This window comes from Centroberyx gerrardi, chromosome 19 (assembly GCF_048128805.1).
Source record: "Centroberyx gerrardi isolate f3 chromosome 19, fCenGer3.hap1.cur.20231027, whole genome shotgun sequence".
NCBI lineage: Eukaryota > Metazoa > Chordata > Actinopteri > Beryciformes > Berycidae > Centroberyx > Centroberyx gerrardi.
In genome coordinates, this window is record NC_136015.1 from 9,652,622 (window position 1) to 9,669,884 (window position 17,263).

The following is a 17,263-nucleotide window of genomic DNA, read 5'->3' on the forward strand; positions in this document are numbered from 1 at the left end:
ATTTTAATGTCTTTTCAATGCTTGTCCATTCTGCCTTTCCCCTGAATGTAATCAGTCATCAGATTTCCGAATTATATCAACCTAATAGTTACGCACTTGGGTTACTGTGAGTGTGTGTGTGTGTGTGTGTCTGTGTGCAGTAGCTGGAAATACGCTACCAGTCTTCTCTACTGCGAGCTGCTGTTGTTTTAAGCTCTCTGGAGGTCTCTCTCTATCACTCCCACTGAGACTGGCATGAGATACAAACTGCACCCAGATGGGAGACTTCTGCCATTGTTTTCCAATTGGGCAATACCACGCTAGCGGGCCACACAGAGGGGAGGGAGGTGGGCATGATGATTGCCAACCTACTCTACTCTTCTCCCGTCTACCATGAAATCTGTCCGCTGAGGGCAGGCGGCACACAATGGCAACAGATCGTATGTCTTGTCTCTCTGTCTCGCTCTGCTTCCCTCTCTCTCTCTCCCTGTCCCTCTTATGCTCTTTCTTTCTCTCTCCTCGCTCCTCTCCCCTTGCAATTGCACACATCTTTCTCTCAAACCCCATCAATAGCCCTGACAACCGCATTTCCCCTCTTGGAAGTGTGCGATTACACCAGAAAAGCAGTGAAAGAGCGAGTGCGATTGAGGCACGTCAAACAGAAAGATAACGGCCCGTCTAGAGCCGGGGGAGACTGGCTGCTCTCAGCCCGCAAACGACCCCGGGATGACTCAAAGTCCCGCGCATGTAAATTGCCCACAAAACCTCTCTTTCCTCTCAAATCACTCATCCGCTGCTGAGAAAGCACAACCCCGGGCCCCGGCTGACGCGTCTCTTTAGCGCGACTCCGTATGGTTTGGAAGCGAGCGTGTTTACTTAGGTCTGGAGAGGTAGGGGCGAAAAACCCAAACTCTCTCTGGGTTTTTTTACACAAAGCAAAAGGAGATGGGGATAGGAGAAGGGAGGCATCGACTCGCCCTCAAACCGCAAGTTTAAGAGATGTTTATGTGGGTGTGTGGTGGGGGGTGGGGTTGGTATCAAGAAGAACAAGCTAGTAAGACGTCTGTAAATCACATAGGCAATGTCTTTTGAATGATTTGTAAAGCATACGGTTTTGGAGGTCTGAGCGTCTGCCTTTGTGGGCGGGTGTGCATGTGTGCATGTAGGTATGTGCGGATGTCTGTGTGCGCGTACGCGGCTCATGAGTCTAAGTGAAAATAGAAAGGAAGAGAAGCAATTTAGAGGCTTGGCGAGACCTTTTGCTAGTGGGTGAGACGCGGGCACAAAGACCAGCCAGGACTCCCTTGTAATGCGGCAGCGCCAACTGGCCACAGCTCCTTTAGAGAGGAAGGGGGATTTGCATGCTTAAGAGGCCGACTGAGAGGGTGGATATAATGAAGAGGTGGAACGAAAAAGGATCAAGAGAGAGAGAGAGAGGGGGAAAAAAGGAAAAAAGGAGAAGGACGCGAGGAATGAAGTCAGGGAGCGCGGCGGTTATCCGACATCTCCATCGCCCTAGTCCATATTTGCACTCCCTCGGCTGTGCTAACACCGGCCAGGATCGCATGGTATGAGAGAGCTGTGTTTAGACGACTTTTCACAGCCTCTCCGTTGAGAACAGCGCAAATAGACATAATGCCGAAATAACAGTCGTCGGAATGCAACGCTGCATATGCGGTTGTTGGGCTTGGACGGAGATTTAAGGTCGCGAGGCAGACAGATAAACCCCCCCCCCCGCCCCCCCCCCCTGCACTTTCCTGTACATGTCGGTCTGGTCTGTCACGTTTTCTGAGGAAAGAGTTTGTTGGGGGGGGGGGGGGTGTAACACTGACAGCAAAAGGCAGCGGCGTGCCACGGGGTCAAACGTGTTCAAAGATGCTGACATGGGATTAAGACGACGATGCTAAGGCTACTATTTGGGCACTGTTGGACTGTCAGTGTTGCACAAAGTCATGTCCTATGTGTCACTGCCTTAAGAATCACGCTGGTGGGAACCAGCACACGTCTAGCACACGAAGGAGGAACCGGATTGATTGTCGATAAGGCAATCTTCGCACCTTCCCACCATCACTAAATCTCTTCCCCAGACTGGAGAACTCAGCTCCCTCTCAGAGAGAAAGAGAGGGAGGGAGGGAGGGAGGGAGGGAGAGAGGGAGAACGACTTGAGAGAGACAGAGAGAGGTTCAAAGCGCAGACTTCAAAACAAACATTGTCTGACTTACTTTTCCTCCAGCTCTCTCTGCCCCCCCCCCCCCCCCATCCATCCCAACACTTTCTCTCCATCTCCGTCTCCCCCGGACAACGTATTATAAGGACTGCGGTTTTTATTGGAATGGCTTAAATGGCCCTTAAAATGCTGTTTGAATGACGAGTGCTAGAGTCTGTCTGCTTTGTGTGCGCCTGTGTGTGTGTGTGTGTGTTTGTGCGTGCATGCGCGTGTGTATATGTGTTTGTGTGCCGGCTCCAGACCCGTTTCCATGGGCCATGCCAAATTTCTTTCACCTCCCCCCCCTCGCCCCTTCTTGAAGTTCACCACATCTCCCACAGTGGTCACACTCATTTTTGCTTGTGTGTGTGTTTTTTCTTCTTCTTCTTCTTCTTCTTCTTCTTCTTCTGCTTCTGCTTCTTGATCCACGCCATGGGGAAAACACATTTGCCCTCTAACACTCAGCATATGGTAATGGCTACTATTTGCTTATCGCACAAACGCACATGTGTAAATAGATCTTGTCTGGCTTGATAGTGCGGAGCGCAACACTTACTGGATGCAAAACCCTACCAGCTGGGTTTAAAAGTGGGCGCAACTCTGACCTGGGTTTCCCAAAGCATCTTAACTCGAAGTCATCTTTGCTCCCATTGTAAGTCAACAGGACAAAGATGTGCTTTGTGCTGAGACGCTTTTGGGAAATCAGCCCCTGATCTGGTCTAGGCCAGTCTTCTTTGAATGCAGCTGTATGAGCAGCATTGATTTCTATCTCTGTAGTTCAGATGATTTCCGTTGGGGGGGAGGTGGGGGTGTGTGTGTGTAGGCAAACCGTCCCACTCGGCTAAGGAAACAGTCGTCACCATGCACCGTACTGTTTTCCCCGTCTGTCTGTCTGTCTGCCTGTCTGTCTGTATCTCTGCATATTCTCTCACCCACCAAAAACGCTTTGTGTTACTGTCTGAGCTGCCTCCCCTCCTGTTGCAGAAAAATGCACTGAGAGCAATTACAGATACATTCCAGACGCCCTGTGTGGAGTGAGAGAGAGAGAGAGCAATAGAGAGAGAGAGAGAGACAGAGAGAGGGAGAGAGAGAGAAGAGAGAAAGATGCAGAGGGAGGACATAGGATGGAGTGTACCTGGGGTTACAGACGAGACATGACAACATTAATTCCTCCCTGGGACATAAAACAAGTGGAGGAGAGGGGAGACGCAAAGTTTAAGTGTGTGTGTGTGTGTGTGTGTGTGTGTGTGTGTGTGTCTCTGCTTGGGGAACATGGCTCATATGTGTTTAGCAGACCATGGACAAGGACACCAGCAACAGCACTGCCGTGTCTTCTCTTGACAATAGGCAGACACAGACATGCTGGCAGCACCTTAGAGAAATGCCAACATCACCAAAGGACACAATAGAAGACAGAATCAAAAACTTAGCAGACTGAATTGAATTCACAGACAGACTGAGACTGCGAATGTGCTGTTGTGTCTGGCAGGACCGAGAACTATTTGGACAATTGGACCCTGGCGGCATTACAAGCAAAAGTTTTTTTCTCCTCCCTCTCTGAATAACCTTATTGAGAGCAATGTAAGAGGGGAGGGACGGAGGGAGGAGGAGTGTCACATGGAGTAGATTAGCAGATTAATCGATGTAGACTCTATGCAGCGCATTCTTCAACATCACTCTCCCTTTTTTTCGATATGAGTCACTGAGCAAGAAAGCAGCAGTGGGAAACCCCACAGCTCGGCTCCTGTCTTGTAGTGTTTTGTCCCCATAGTTACCACACAGTGATGCTTGGACACCCAATGTGTGTATATTTGTGCATCTATGTGTGTGTGTAATCTCTGCAAAGAGACAACTCTAGCTTGATTGCAGCCTTAGCCCAAACAATGCTGTCTGTGAGTTTCTAGCATCACACAGTTCTTATTCTCTTGGTTGCTGCCGTGCTACAAACCAAAACTCCCACCTCTGTCGAGTCTGCAAAGCATTCTGGGATTCAACAATGGTGGCTCTGCACTGCTGCCATACTAATGCCTTGAAAGGGACCAACACAGTAGCATATTGGCAACATGCAAGTCACAAGGTCATACTTGGCTTGTCTGATGTGGACCCAGGAGGAAGGAAATGCTTTAATGCTTAATCTTCACCCACTTCTTTCCACTATGCATCACTTCTGTTGGAGCTTACAAAAACGCTGCAGGTAGAGGGAATATCCAATGTGCTAAAGAGATACATTGATGGAAAAGTGCATGACATCTTCAAGTTCCAAAGGTCTGGCTCTGAGATCAGATTAGCTTACAGTATGTGCTGTCATAGCCATAGAAACTGGAGTGATGCAAATCAACTGTCTCTGAATCAGTGCTTATATTCTTCCTTGTCAGGAGCACTGCAGTGCTTTACAACAGGAGCATTATTCCTCTTTGGGATGAGCTCTGGGCTAAAACTACCTGACAATCATCACTTTCCGCTCACTGGGAGAGACCTGTCAACAAACTAGACTCTGGAGGAAACAGCGAAGGGATTGTGATCAACAGAATTATGCATGGGAATGCTGCGAGAGAGAGAGAGAGAGAGAGAGAGAGAGAGAGAGAGAGAGAGACAGAGTGAGAGAAATGTCAGCAAACCTGGTTTTCTGATCACACATATATAGCCCACCAGGGAGAGGCCCGCAATTCATTAGGGCACTGTTAGTGTGTACTGTGCTGGCTTGGAGGGGGTCTACACACATTCCCCACAAGTGTTGAGGGGGTCTGGATTTGTCATTGACTCTGTGTGTGAGTGAGTGCCTGTTTGTGCGTTTCCCTGCTTCGTTACGCCTGGCTTGTCTCAGCTGGCTTTCCCTAGCATCCCTCAAGATGAGATGTCCCGGCTTATCCACTCCCAGAGAGGGACTAAGCACACAGATCCATGGTTCTCCCTGTCTCTCTGATATTTTAACCCTTTCCACACAACACAGGGCCGAGTTTGTACTGCAGATTAAAAGCTATCCTAGAACCAAAGGGAAGACTTGAGTTAAGTTTTGAACTTGATGTACTGTCTATCTGCAAAACTGCATGTGGCATGTGATAACCGTTACGGCTATACTGGCTATACTTATTTTTGTCACTAGTTTAAAGAAAATTCCCGAAACAGGTGAAGCTGCATTGGAAAGAAGTGAAATTCTGTTATTCCAGTGGTACAATTTTTCCAATTCTTTTTAAAGCTACACTACTCAACTTTGCACATTGGTGGCTCCAAATGGCAGCGAGAGGTAACTGTTTGACAAATTTGGACTTCAACACCCAGCCTAACCCAACACCCCTTTTAGATATGTTTTTTGATTCATCACTTTCTGTGGGCAGAGAATTAACCATTTGCAAAATAATGATTGACATAGCGATCCACCAATCTGTGCTTAGCATCCGTCTACTTCTTCTGACATCTTGCTCCGACAATTCCGATAGTTCCAACAGAGCCTCCGACACGCACTGAGAGTTTGGCTCAGAAGTACAAAAGTACGGCTTTTGTTGCAGCGGTTTGACTCTGACAAGGACATAACATGGTAAAAATGTGTTTTTGGGGAACCACAGAGTCGGATTGTAGCGTCTATCGTAGCGTCCATCTTCAAAGTTTGTCAGACATAGCAACAGTAACTAAGGGGGGCGGGAGTTAACAGAAATGCTGCAAATGGTCAATTGTTCATACGTGATACCAGAATTTCATTTGGGCAAATAGAGTGAATCTAGACTCAGTTAGGTGGAATGGGACTGTCTTCTCTATTGCAGTCCAACTGTGTGATTTAGGCTGATAAGACGGCTGTATGTTCACAAAACAATCTTGCCTAGTGCAGCTATAAAGAAAACAAGATTTTAAGACTCAATACTAAACCCAATACCTTGCTAAGATGGACATTTTTTGCAGTGTAACCATGGACATGCCTCTAACTCCATTGTCTCTTCATTGTCTCTGCTGCCAACATGAGGTTTGAATCAGCAGGCTGTCATATGGCAGGGACATAGAGTTCAGGACACATCCTCTCTCTGTAATGATCTGGCAGACATGTCTGCATCCTCTTCTTCTTCCTCCACCTCCTCTTTATCCCTCACTTTTCCCTCCACTCCCTGAGGGATAGATGCTTCATCCCCCTATGGTGGAAGGCAGTGAGGATTGCCTGAATGGATCCTGTGTTAGGACCTTTGCCAAATGAAGAATGACTCTGCCACTGTACAGACTACGGGATATAAATGCAGGACCAACACAAATGTACTTTTTAAATGTTGGAAAACTGGATATAGAGATTTGCTTCCCTCTTGAGATCAACAGCAAAGAAAGTTTAGCTGATTGCACGAGTACAGGGGTATTATTGTGCTCATTGCTCAACTTGAGGAATGGGCCGGGTGTTCCCGACAGGGTAAACAAACATTGGAGTAGTAGAGAGGTTGCGGCGAACTGAGGCAGAGTAATTCATGGAGGAATGATCTGTGTCTGGGGGCAAACAGACGGCCCCTGCATGTTTCTGTTGACACTGGTTCAAATCCTCGGTCGGATCAAAGACGCCACATGGTCGCTACAAACTGAGTGCTCCTCAGACCAAGCTTATTTTCTCTTTTCTGCTTCTTTCACCTTCAACTCTTTTCCTGTACTTTCACCTTTCCTTGCCTCTTTCCCGCAACTACCGCCCCTTCCAACTTTCTCCTCTCCCCATTTTCATTATCTCTTACACTTCCATCTTTCTCTTTCTCTTCCAGATGGATCCATCGTCATCCCTCTTTCCTAACCCTTCGTGATGTTTCCCACATCCCTATCACACTCTCACCACATGTCAGGAAGAGTTGGGTTTGTGTGGTTTTTGCCCAGTTTTGGGAGTGGTCCAGCTTGGACGCTATTGGGCTGGTTGTCGGTTCTGCTTGCGGAGCAGACCGGGGCCCACCGTTCGGAAATGACCACTTCTCTGGTTCAAATTAGCACTGAGGCAACACAACAGGGCTTTCTGCTGGCGGCTTGCGGAGGAAAGAGCAGGAAAGTGGGAAGAGAGAGTGTGTAGCCATCTGCAAACCACATGAAAGTTGGCGGTAATTGATTCAAAGCCCTCCCTAATTAAGTGTTATGTTTGTTGGCCAGAGAACATCCTCCCAGAAGTGGTTGTACTTCTGTAGCCTTCACAATCCAACCCATCACAGAAACAAATGCATGGTTAATGACAGGTATAAGATGTTTTTTTCCATCCTCATACTGAAATCTATCATCTAGAGAAGATTCAATTTTTCACTTAGGTCATATAAATCTTTGAACTTCCCCAGCTTTCTGTAAGAAAGTTCACTTGCCACCGCAAATTCAGTGGTGCTTTGAGTTTGTACTGTAGCGTGTTCCAACTACGGCGCTGTGTTGTTACTGCCAACAGCAGCTTCTTAATTTTTCTAATCTTGGGCCTTTGAGTCTTAGATAAATACATTGCTGCTCTCACATATGGAAAAAGCTGACAGCATAGCACAGATACTGGTGAATTCTAAGGATGAGCTAAATGTAGTATTCGATCTGTAGAAATATACGTGTGCCATCTTGAAGCCTAATTTTTATGAGGGGAAAGATTCTTTACTCATGTTCACATTTACAGGAGAAACTGAGCAAAGGGGAGATGGAGAAGCAAACAGAGTGTGGCTGTCATCCAATTAGTCCTGCATTTGTTTATCTTAGTCTTCACAGTACAGCATCTCAAATGTTACTTCATGAAACACTATTCCACTTGTGATTCCTCCTAAATTGTTCGGCAATGCAATAACCCTTCCTGTCTTGTGAGCATGAAACAAAATTCTTCTTCTTCTTCTTCTTTAACCGCTTCTTTAAGTAGTTGCTCAGCTTGTTAGGAAGGCTGCCAAACTGCATTGCCTCTCCTGACTGACTCCAGGAAGCATTACATATATTATAGGGATAAACAGAAACAAGAGAAGTCAAGTTCAGACGACAAACACACACACACACACACACACACACACACACACACACACACACACAATGCACAGTGCACTCAGGAAGGCAAGACTCACACCACATAAAGCTGAAACTGCAATGAGCACAAAGTCGCTTTTTTCTTTTTATCGTTTTTCTATTTGGTCGCTGATTACAGGAAATGATTAGGACAAAAGCCTTGAAGGACTGGCTGTGTTGCGCGGCGCCTAATGCCTCTGAACATAGCATTATGAAACACATGTTGCTCAATGGGCTCAAGTTCTGTACAGAAAGGATTAAGTCCCAAAGCCAAGGCCATTTAAACGTCAAGTCTGAGAGAACCAGCACTCTACAAATGAATGCTCCTGCACCGTGGAATCATGAAATACCATAATGACTCAATAGAAGTTATATTTTTTTTCAAACAGCATTGGAGCCATATTAAATATCTATCAATATACACCAAGAATGTATGAACTACCAGAGGCTTAATTTGTGTTCTTAATACATTCTGGCATAACTAAATAATCAAAAGAAGCAGTCCAAAAGCCTTGGGTGGTCCGCTGTAAGGGATAAGTCCTCCTACAGCCATTCCCTTTGTGGAGCGCTGCGAGCCAAGTTAAACTTCAGGTGTTTATCCTGGCAGAAAGTGGCATGCCGTGCCCATGTTTAAGGCCGGGAGAAAAGGGCTCACAGATGGTTGCGGCCATGTGGCATGCACCTGTAGTCACCTGCTAGGGAAAGACCGCAGAGAGGCTCAGACATGAGAAGACCTCAGAAATGTTCCCAGTCGCCAGTGCAGTTTCAACCAAAATCATGCTCAGCAGCACTTAACCATTACCATAATAAGATTGACACGGATATTTCATAATTAAAACACTCCAAACAGTCGATGGGCTAAAAGGAGCCGCCTTGATCATTCTGTTTTCCACATTTCATCATGAATCCCTGTCTCCTTACGTAACCTACCGCTGTTTGCCTTCTCAGTCTATTTACATCAGTTTTTTATTATCAGGTTATGCTTACCTTTAAGGTCATATTGACTGCAATACAGCCCAAATGAACCACAACATTCTTTTTATCTTGTATTTCAAAAAATATCCAAAAAATTGTCACAGGGGGTATTTTGGTGCACTTTTTCCCCTATTGTCCAAATTCCATTTTATGAAACAACATCCATGCAAGTGTTCATCAAGTACAATCTGAAAAATCAAAGTCTGTGGAAAGTGTTTTAGATGTGCTTATGAGAAGGCATGAGAGGTATGAGGTGATCAGCTTTAATTGGAATGTTCTGCCAAGGTAATGGATGGAACTAAATGTGTTGGTGGTAGATAGAAAGTTGCTGCTTGCTACTGAATATGGGGAAAAACTTGATCATGCTGGTATTGTGTTTCGTGGGTTGGCTCTGACTTCAGCCCTGGAGGAGATCTATAGTACTTCTGCTAGTTTATTAAAACATCCTACAGCTAGCTTTAGTGCACAGTTTTAAGAAGAGGAAAGAAAAGACACGGATTTGTTGGTGTGTGTGTGTGTGTGCGTGTGCGCGCGTCTCAATTTCAGCACACTCGCCTGCGTGTGTGCAATACGTGTGTCACATACTAAGCATCCATTTCCTACACCAGCAAATCCAGCTCTGTGAAATAAAATGTTTTTTATTATTCCGCTCCGAGGGGACCATAACACCACAATGACCCCAGTCTCTTTTCTCTTTTAGGAACACCTACGCACACGTCTAAACCAAGCTCAGACTGAACAATAACAAAGTCTGGAGCTTTTCAAATGGTCTCAGAAGTGCTATTTCCAACCCTTACTCAATATTGACCCATCGGCCAGAGATATATCCTCGCTGCATCTGAAGTAAAATAATAAAAATAAACAGTTGGCTCTGGATGTAAATCTATAATAAGATGAAAAGAGGGATAATGTGAGTTTTATACCGAGGAGTTGACCCCTGTTAAGAGTTGGCCCGACTGCTGTGTTTAGTCCTGCTTTTGGAAGCTTTTGGAAGATTCCCTGCCAGACGGTGAACTGAGGGGCAATGAATGAAAGTTAGAGTAAAAAAAATGAGCCAAATAAACCCACCCACATGTCCACACACGCATGCTTATTGGTGTAGGTACCCGTGCATACAAACACATGCACTCGCACCGAAAACATTCACACTGTCACTCTTTTTCACCACAGAGTCGTGTTGCTTTGGTGAAGCTCGCTACACAGCCAACCAAACGGATCAAACTACCTTCCCCTGGCTTCGGCTCACTGTTATGGATTCCCTATATTGTTTTCCGTGCTTTGCCAGAGAACAAAACTGGGCCCGGTGAGGCGGGAGGTCCTCACACGCAACCTGGGGAGACACAGGGAAACTCTCACCCTGCTTGGATCCAGAGTTCGGCCGAGCAAAAACTCAGAGGAAGAGCACAAGATGTCACGTCCCATTAAGAAGGAACAGCACTGGGCTGGACGATCGCTGCGGCTTTCATTCCTGTTTGTTCCTCTTGGATTCTCTTTGAAAACACGAGCCGCCGTCCCAAAAACTCCAACACACCATTGGAAAATATAGATTTGTCTCCAGGAAGCGTTGCTCAATATGTGTTTTGTCCATGACTTAGTTACTGCGCCTTGTTCAGGCCTCACTGACAAAAAGCAATGTCTGGCATTGGAGAACAAGGTTGCTTTACCACAGGGGTTTTGGTTTGAGCCCAGTAAAGAGTGGGGTTTGATTCAAGAGGATTTGGTTCATAGTCTACACCAGCACAGAAAGAAAAGAACAGTGGAAAGGCAAGGAAGGAAGGAGGGAAGGGAGGGAAGAAGCAGAGGCGAAAGGAAGGAAGTCAAGAAGGAAAAGGGAAAAAGGAAGGGGAACATTATGAAAGGAGAGAAGTAGCAATGCAACGATGAAAGGCATAAAAGGAGACAGGAGGCCCTACACTCACCTCCTTCTTGTCCTCCCTCCCTCCCCCCTTCCCTCCCTCTGTCTAGTAAGCGTGCTTGTGATAAGTTCTCTCTGATAGCTGTGGAGGGCATGTTGTCGAGCCCCTCTGAGGCCCTTCAAAAGACTGAGGCACTGCTGACAGAGTCAATGGGAGGCGGAGGAAAAATAACAACAGGCGTCTGCCAAGCCTCCCTACTGCTCTCTCTCTCTCTCCCTCTTTCTGTCCTGCCAGCCCAATGGAAAAACTCTCTTTGGTCCAGACGCAGTTACGAGAGAGGGAAGGAGAGAAAGAGAGAGAGAGAGAGAGAGAGAGAGAGAGAGAGAGAGATAAACAGAGAAATAGGGAGACAGACATGAAGCAGAGAATTAGAGAGAGAGAGAGAGAGGGAAGAGAGAGACTAAATAAATAAGTAGCATGCAACACTTCATACAAGAACGAGTGATAGAAGACCCCCGCTGTTATTTGTTATTCCTCCTCTCCTCCTCCTCCTCCTCCTCCTATCCTGTGGTCTGTTGTTCATTGCTCTCATACAGAGATGAGAGCCAGCACAGCGTCCTTCGGTACGAGGCCCTGATTGACGACGCGCTGCTCCATCCACTCTAGGGGGCCGTATGAGTGTGCAGATTCACTGTCTGCCTCACAGCTGACTGACTTCCGCGTATATCTGCTGCGTGTCTGGCCAAGACGGCTACTGGTGGATGAGTAAACGAGGCCGGAGAATATGAACCCACATGAGCATGCAGGGAGGGGAAGGAAGAGTGCACAGATGCACAGAAGACATAAAGAGACACAAAAATATATCTCTGCCTCTCTCTCTCTGTGTCTCTCTCTCTCTCCTCTTCCCCTTTTAGATGAAAAACAAATCCAGCCCATTAATCTCAAGTGTTATGGTCTCAAGCTCTGATTAAGACAGAGTCCAGGGCCAGTATTCTGTTTCCACCGCCCTTCACAGCAATTCCTCATTCGGTAAATCAGCGGCACCAGTTAGCATGCCTTACAGTACGTGCATTAGAGTGTGTGTGTGTGTGTGCCTGTGTGTGTGTGTGTGTGTAGCTGAAATTACAGCCGTGTGTCTTACGTCTTCCGGCAGAAAAGAGTGGATTAGGAAAAACACACTCTTTGTTAGAGGAATGTTCTCGTCCTTAAAGGAATGGCCTGTTTTCACTCTCTTTCCGCTTTATGGAAAAGTACCCGAGAAACAAAAGGCTCTGATGAGGGGGAATTTGTGTGTGTGTGTGTGTGTGTGTGTGTGTGTGTGTGTTCTGGAGGTGTTTGGGTTCCAGGGAGGTAAAGGAATAGGTGGGCGTTTGCTTTTCCTGGGCAGCGAGTGGCGTTCTGGTGGCGTTTTCTTTTCCTCGAGAATGAGCGGCATTCTCCTTCATTTCCTGCGAGCGAGGCATAAATCTGAGACCGTTAGAGGCACATGGGCTCCATCTCATACAAACACACACATGCAACTGGACTTCGAGTGAATAGACCCCAGAAAAATATCACATACATGCAAGTGGGCACAAAGGCATTCCAATCGACAGTTGTCTCGAGTTAATACCAGCTTGAAAGTGATGTCGCATGCTTAAAAAGGAGCATGCAAAATCCAGATTGAGACTTCTGGGGCTAAGTTGACTTGAAATGCGGTGTGATGTGCCAGCATTGTGGATGGTTGCTTTGCCAAGGCCCCTAAGTCAGGCGAGACATGTGACCAAGCCAAGGATTAGACCCGGGACTATGATGATCAGAGGTGAACAGAGGAACCAAAATAAACCACGCTAAATTCTTTCAGCGTTGATGTAATGAGACTTGAAATGTCATGGAGCTGTTTATTTATTTTTAGGTAGGCAGCGGGTTTTTCACATTTTAGTTAGGATAACTATTTACTAAAGCACACACAAACACACAAAGCAACGGATATTCTCTCACCCACAAGATGCCATGAGGTTGTGTGTCTTTGTGTGTGTGTGTGTGTGTGTGTGTGTGTGCCAGTGCCCTTTACTCTACCCTGTGAGCTGCTTGATACTCTGCCCCCCTGTGGCCACAAGGCGCACACCACACTACAAGCCAACGAGAGAGGGTGAGAGAGAGACATAGATGTAGAGAGAACATCAAGGCAATGACAGCTCCCATAACTTCTATTAAAACCCCTTCAGTTCTTTTTTTTTTTTTTTTTACCCGCCTCCTTTGCTCTCTGCTCCCGTAAATATGCTCTCAAATCCCCGCTGAGGGCAATGCATCCTCCCTGTCTCTGTCTCCCTGATGGAGTACGAGTAAGGAGATTTTATATCACCAACACAAAGGCCGATCTGTAAAATCGGAAGTACAGTAAGCCGCCGGCGTCTGACTGAAAGGGAGACGTCTATAATGCCTTACATCTGAGCCGCTGGCCGTCCAAAATCTTTTCTTTTGACTTTGTCTCTCTTTTTTTTTTTGTTAGTCCCCCGCGGGTGAAGGCTCGCCAAAAAGCTTTCAGGTCTGTTTCAAGCGGGGTGGGGTGGGGGGGGGGCTTACGCTTCGACTTGAGAACAGGAGTTATCTTCAAAAAAAAAAAAAAATGGAAGGGCTGACGGTGTTTTGAAAGTCACCCTTGGACAGTCCCAACTTCAACACGTTCTGGCCTATAAAGAAACTTCAGTGGCGCGTGAGTGGCTCGGAGCAGGAGGCTTTGGCGTAGGACGGTGTGAGTGTGTTCATCTGTTTGAAATGTGCGCGTGTGTGTGTGTGTTTAAGAAGAGTGTTAAACCCATTTAGGTGTGTGTATTGCACAGGGCATAACGTTTGTGTGTGTGTGTGCCACCGTGCGTTCGGCGTGACTGTTGTATGGGCACGGTTGGTCACGCTTGGCGCTTTATATCAAAGGCCTGAATGGGCAGCCAGTGGATAGAGTGGCTGGAGCCTGTCAGTCGCGGTTAAATAAATAATGTAACACACACACACACGCACATGCACACACACACACACGCACACACACACACACACACACACTGGAGCTGCTTAAAACCGCCAGTCACCCAGTAATCGGCCGGTTGCCACCCATCTGAGAACAGAGAATCCCAGACATTGGCATGGGGTCGCCATGGTTACGGCACAATGTTGCCATCGCCGACCGGCGTGCGCCAGGCATGGAAATACAATCTGTGTGTTGCCAGGAAATAGGCGGACGACGCTGGGAGGGAGCAGAGGGGAGCATAAATCTCCTGACCTATAGGCACTTTAATAGCAATGGCTAGTCATAAGGAGAGAGGGTGGGAAGCTGAATGGAAAGCACTAAATCTGTACGAGAAGCTCTGGGCTTTATAAGTGAATACTGCTTTGAACAGTGAGGCAGACAGAGCGCTGCTGTGCACCAGCAGCTGCAGACCCAAGTACTCCTGTTGTACTTTTCCGCCAGAGTGAGAGTTCACGCTTTTGCGCGTATCCGTTCACTCACTCTCCTCGAAGATTGTGTAACACACTCCGATACTCACTCCAGCATACATTCATTAGTTACACACCTAGGTGCACACGTGCGTGCTTGCGCGTGCACCCACACACACACGCACATGCACAGACACACACACGCACATGCACAGACACACACACACACATGCACGCACGCACACATACACACAGGTACACATCCAGGCAGCCTCTCTTGCCGTAGGCCAGTGAAATAGAAGGATGCTGCCAAATGTTTTTGGAGTCCAGAACTCCAGCCTGCTGTCTTTTCCAGACTCACTCTCCCTCTCTGTGTCTCTCTCTTTCTCTCACTCAATTCTTCTCTCTCTCACTCTCTCTCTTTCTATCTGTCTCTCTCTCTCTCCCTCCCTCCCTCCTGCCTTTGCTTTGAGAGTCTGCTGCTGATGCGTTGAAACACATGTGATAGAAAAATGTATCTCCTCAGCAAAGCGTTCACTTTGGAACAAGTATCTTGTGTTTTTTTTTTTGTTTTTTTGGTCATGTTTGCTAAGCCCCGATAATTTGTTCCTCTTGTTCTTTCCTTTTCATTTTTGTTCCTCTTTCTTTCTCTCTTTCTCTCTCTCTGTCTGAGTTTGTCACGTTGCATACCTGAAGACTCAGAGTCATGAATATTCCTCCTCTTTCTGTTTGCGATGGAGGGATGTCGTTACAAAGGAATGCAGCCCTGCATGCCAGAGGCGTCACAGTGGATGGACAGAGTGAAGCAACAGGGGGAGTAGGAGAGGAGAGGAGAGAAGGGAAGAGAAGAGAAAAGAAGAGAAGAGAAGAGAAGAGAAGAGAAAACGAGGAGAAGACCATGTGTCCATTTGCACCATTCCTTTGCCTCGCTACATTCCAGGCCCTCGCAGGACATGAAATATAATAAACACTCAAATAAACAAAGGCAGAGTAATCAAACAAGGCAAAACAAGTCGCAGCACACGCCAAGAAAACATGAAAGAGAACATCACATGAGAGAGTGGCACTGAACATGTTCGCAGAGGCAAACAGCAGATCATGCCGGGTGAAACACTATTGGATGACGCTCCTCCTAAGACTCTAATCGGCATATCTGTGATAGAGCCAAGCCCACTGTACATACCCCGCTGCCCCACCCCGACACACACTCTGAACACACACCACGCCCACTCCAACCCCAGCAGTAAAACCCCAAAATATATGTGGGCATGGATGCATCATGGATGTCTCACTCCTCCTGCAAATATGTATATATATGAATTTATACACACAGAAGACAATGTACACTATGCATAAGTATGTAGGAACTTTTGTCTGACCTGACCTTTAATCAATACCATCTACTAGGAAGGCAGAGAGAGAGAGAATCTCTACTATCATGACAGAGAAACTGCCCTGCAAGTCATAGGACACTCATAAGACATGAATAGAAGGTGCAAAGTTATAACTGGACGATTATAATGGGTATACATGTGGGTGTCCAGCTCAGACAGGCCGGAGCTGGGTGAGGAAACTGTATTGGTTCCTTTTAATCTGCAAACCATTACTCTCTGCACTAGCTTAGGACCGAGGCGAATTATGCAGGCAGGTCCCATGACTGAGATATTGCACCGTCTGTTTTTTATTTTTATTTTTTTCCTGTCCTGTTCTTCTCTTTCTGTTGCCTTTGGCTCGGGCCACGTTCCCTGCAGCCACATGTGATAGAAGTAAAAGGCAAAGGGATGACAGGACGCAGGGATGCTAATAGAGCGAGAGAAACGCGAGGGAGCAAGGGGCAGGGAGGGCTTACCGTTCTCTCCTCGGAGCGTTGCGGGGCAGGGGGGGTGGACCGGGTGAGGGCGGCGGTAGGTGTGAGCTTCAGGTGGGTCTCTCTTCTACCTCCCTCCTTCCTTCAGCCACGCGTGTCTCCCATGGGATGCGACGGCATCAGAAATTCAACGAACATGCAGCCAAAAAAGTGGAGTGGAGTGCTCCTGGGCAAAGTCTTCCTTGAGCTGCTCCAATGCTGCTCACAGGGGCAGGAGAAAAACAAAAAAAACAAAAAAACAACCAACAACAAAAGTTACGGCAACAGAAAAATGCGATAATTTCAACTGCAGGTGGAGCAAATTGTCTTTTTTAACTTTGCTTATTTTTCTGCCTCCGGAAAAAAAAAATAGTCCATGTGCTTTTTGGCAGAGAAATGGTAACAGAGAGAGAGAGGGAGAGAGAGAGAGGATGAAAGAGGGAGAGAGTGAGCGGGAGAGGAGGGAAAAATCCTCTCTGTGCCGTCTTCAGGCTGTCCAGAAGTAGGTCTGAGGAGCACCTTCCCAATCTCTGCGCTCTCGCTCTCCAGGGTGGAAAGTAGGAGGGAAGGAGCGAGGGAGCGGGACGGAGCGAGAGAGAGAGAGAGAGAGAGTAACAGTAGAGTGAGACTCAAGTCAGTCAGTCAGGCAGGCAGGCAGGCAGCAAGGCAGTGTATATTGAGCTAAAGGCTGTGGGTCCAAGCAGGCTGCGCTCCCACTCCCAGGGCTTATAACCAGGGGCTGTGCACCTCGCTGCTCCAATCTCGCTGGCTTACTCGGCGATCCCTCTCCCACTGGCTTATTTTGGGAAAGACAGACAGGATTGTTCATTGGGTTAACCCCCTTCATACAAAAGGCAAGTGTCTGTGGCTGGCTGCGCTGAGGTAGGAGGGGAGTGAGCAGGATGGGGTGGGGTAGCAGCGGCATGGAGAGGGGTGGGGTAGGATGAAGAGGGAAGGGAAGGAAAGGGAAGGGAAGGGAAGGGAAAGGGAAGGGGGATTTTTGGAGGCTTCTCTTGCCCCTGTTCTGCCCCC

At 47.2% G+C, this 17,263-nt stretch overlaps 1 protein-coding gene across 1 annotated transcript in view; it reads right to left on the bottom strand.

Moving 5' to 3' along the window:
* col8a2 (collagen, type VIII, alpha 2) overlaps window positions 1–16,756 on the bottom strand; it is a 44,894-nt gene extending 28,138 nt beyond the window's left edge. Inside the window, exon 1 of the mRNA XM_071919264.2 lies at window positions 16,235–16,756. The gene's annotated coding sequence lies outside the window, so the exon portion shown is untranslated. The remainder of the gene's footprint in view (window positions 1–16,234) is intronic.
* Window positions 16,757–17,263: the final 507 nt, after the last annotated feature.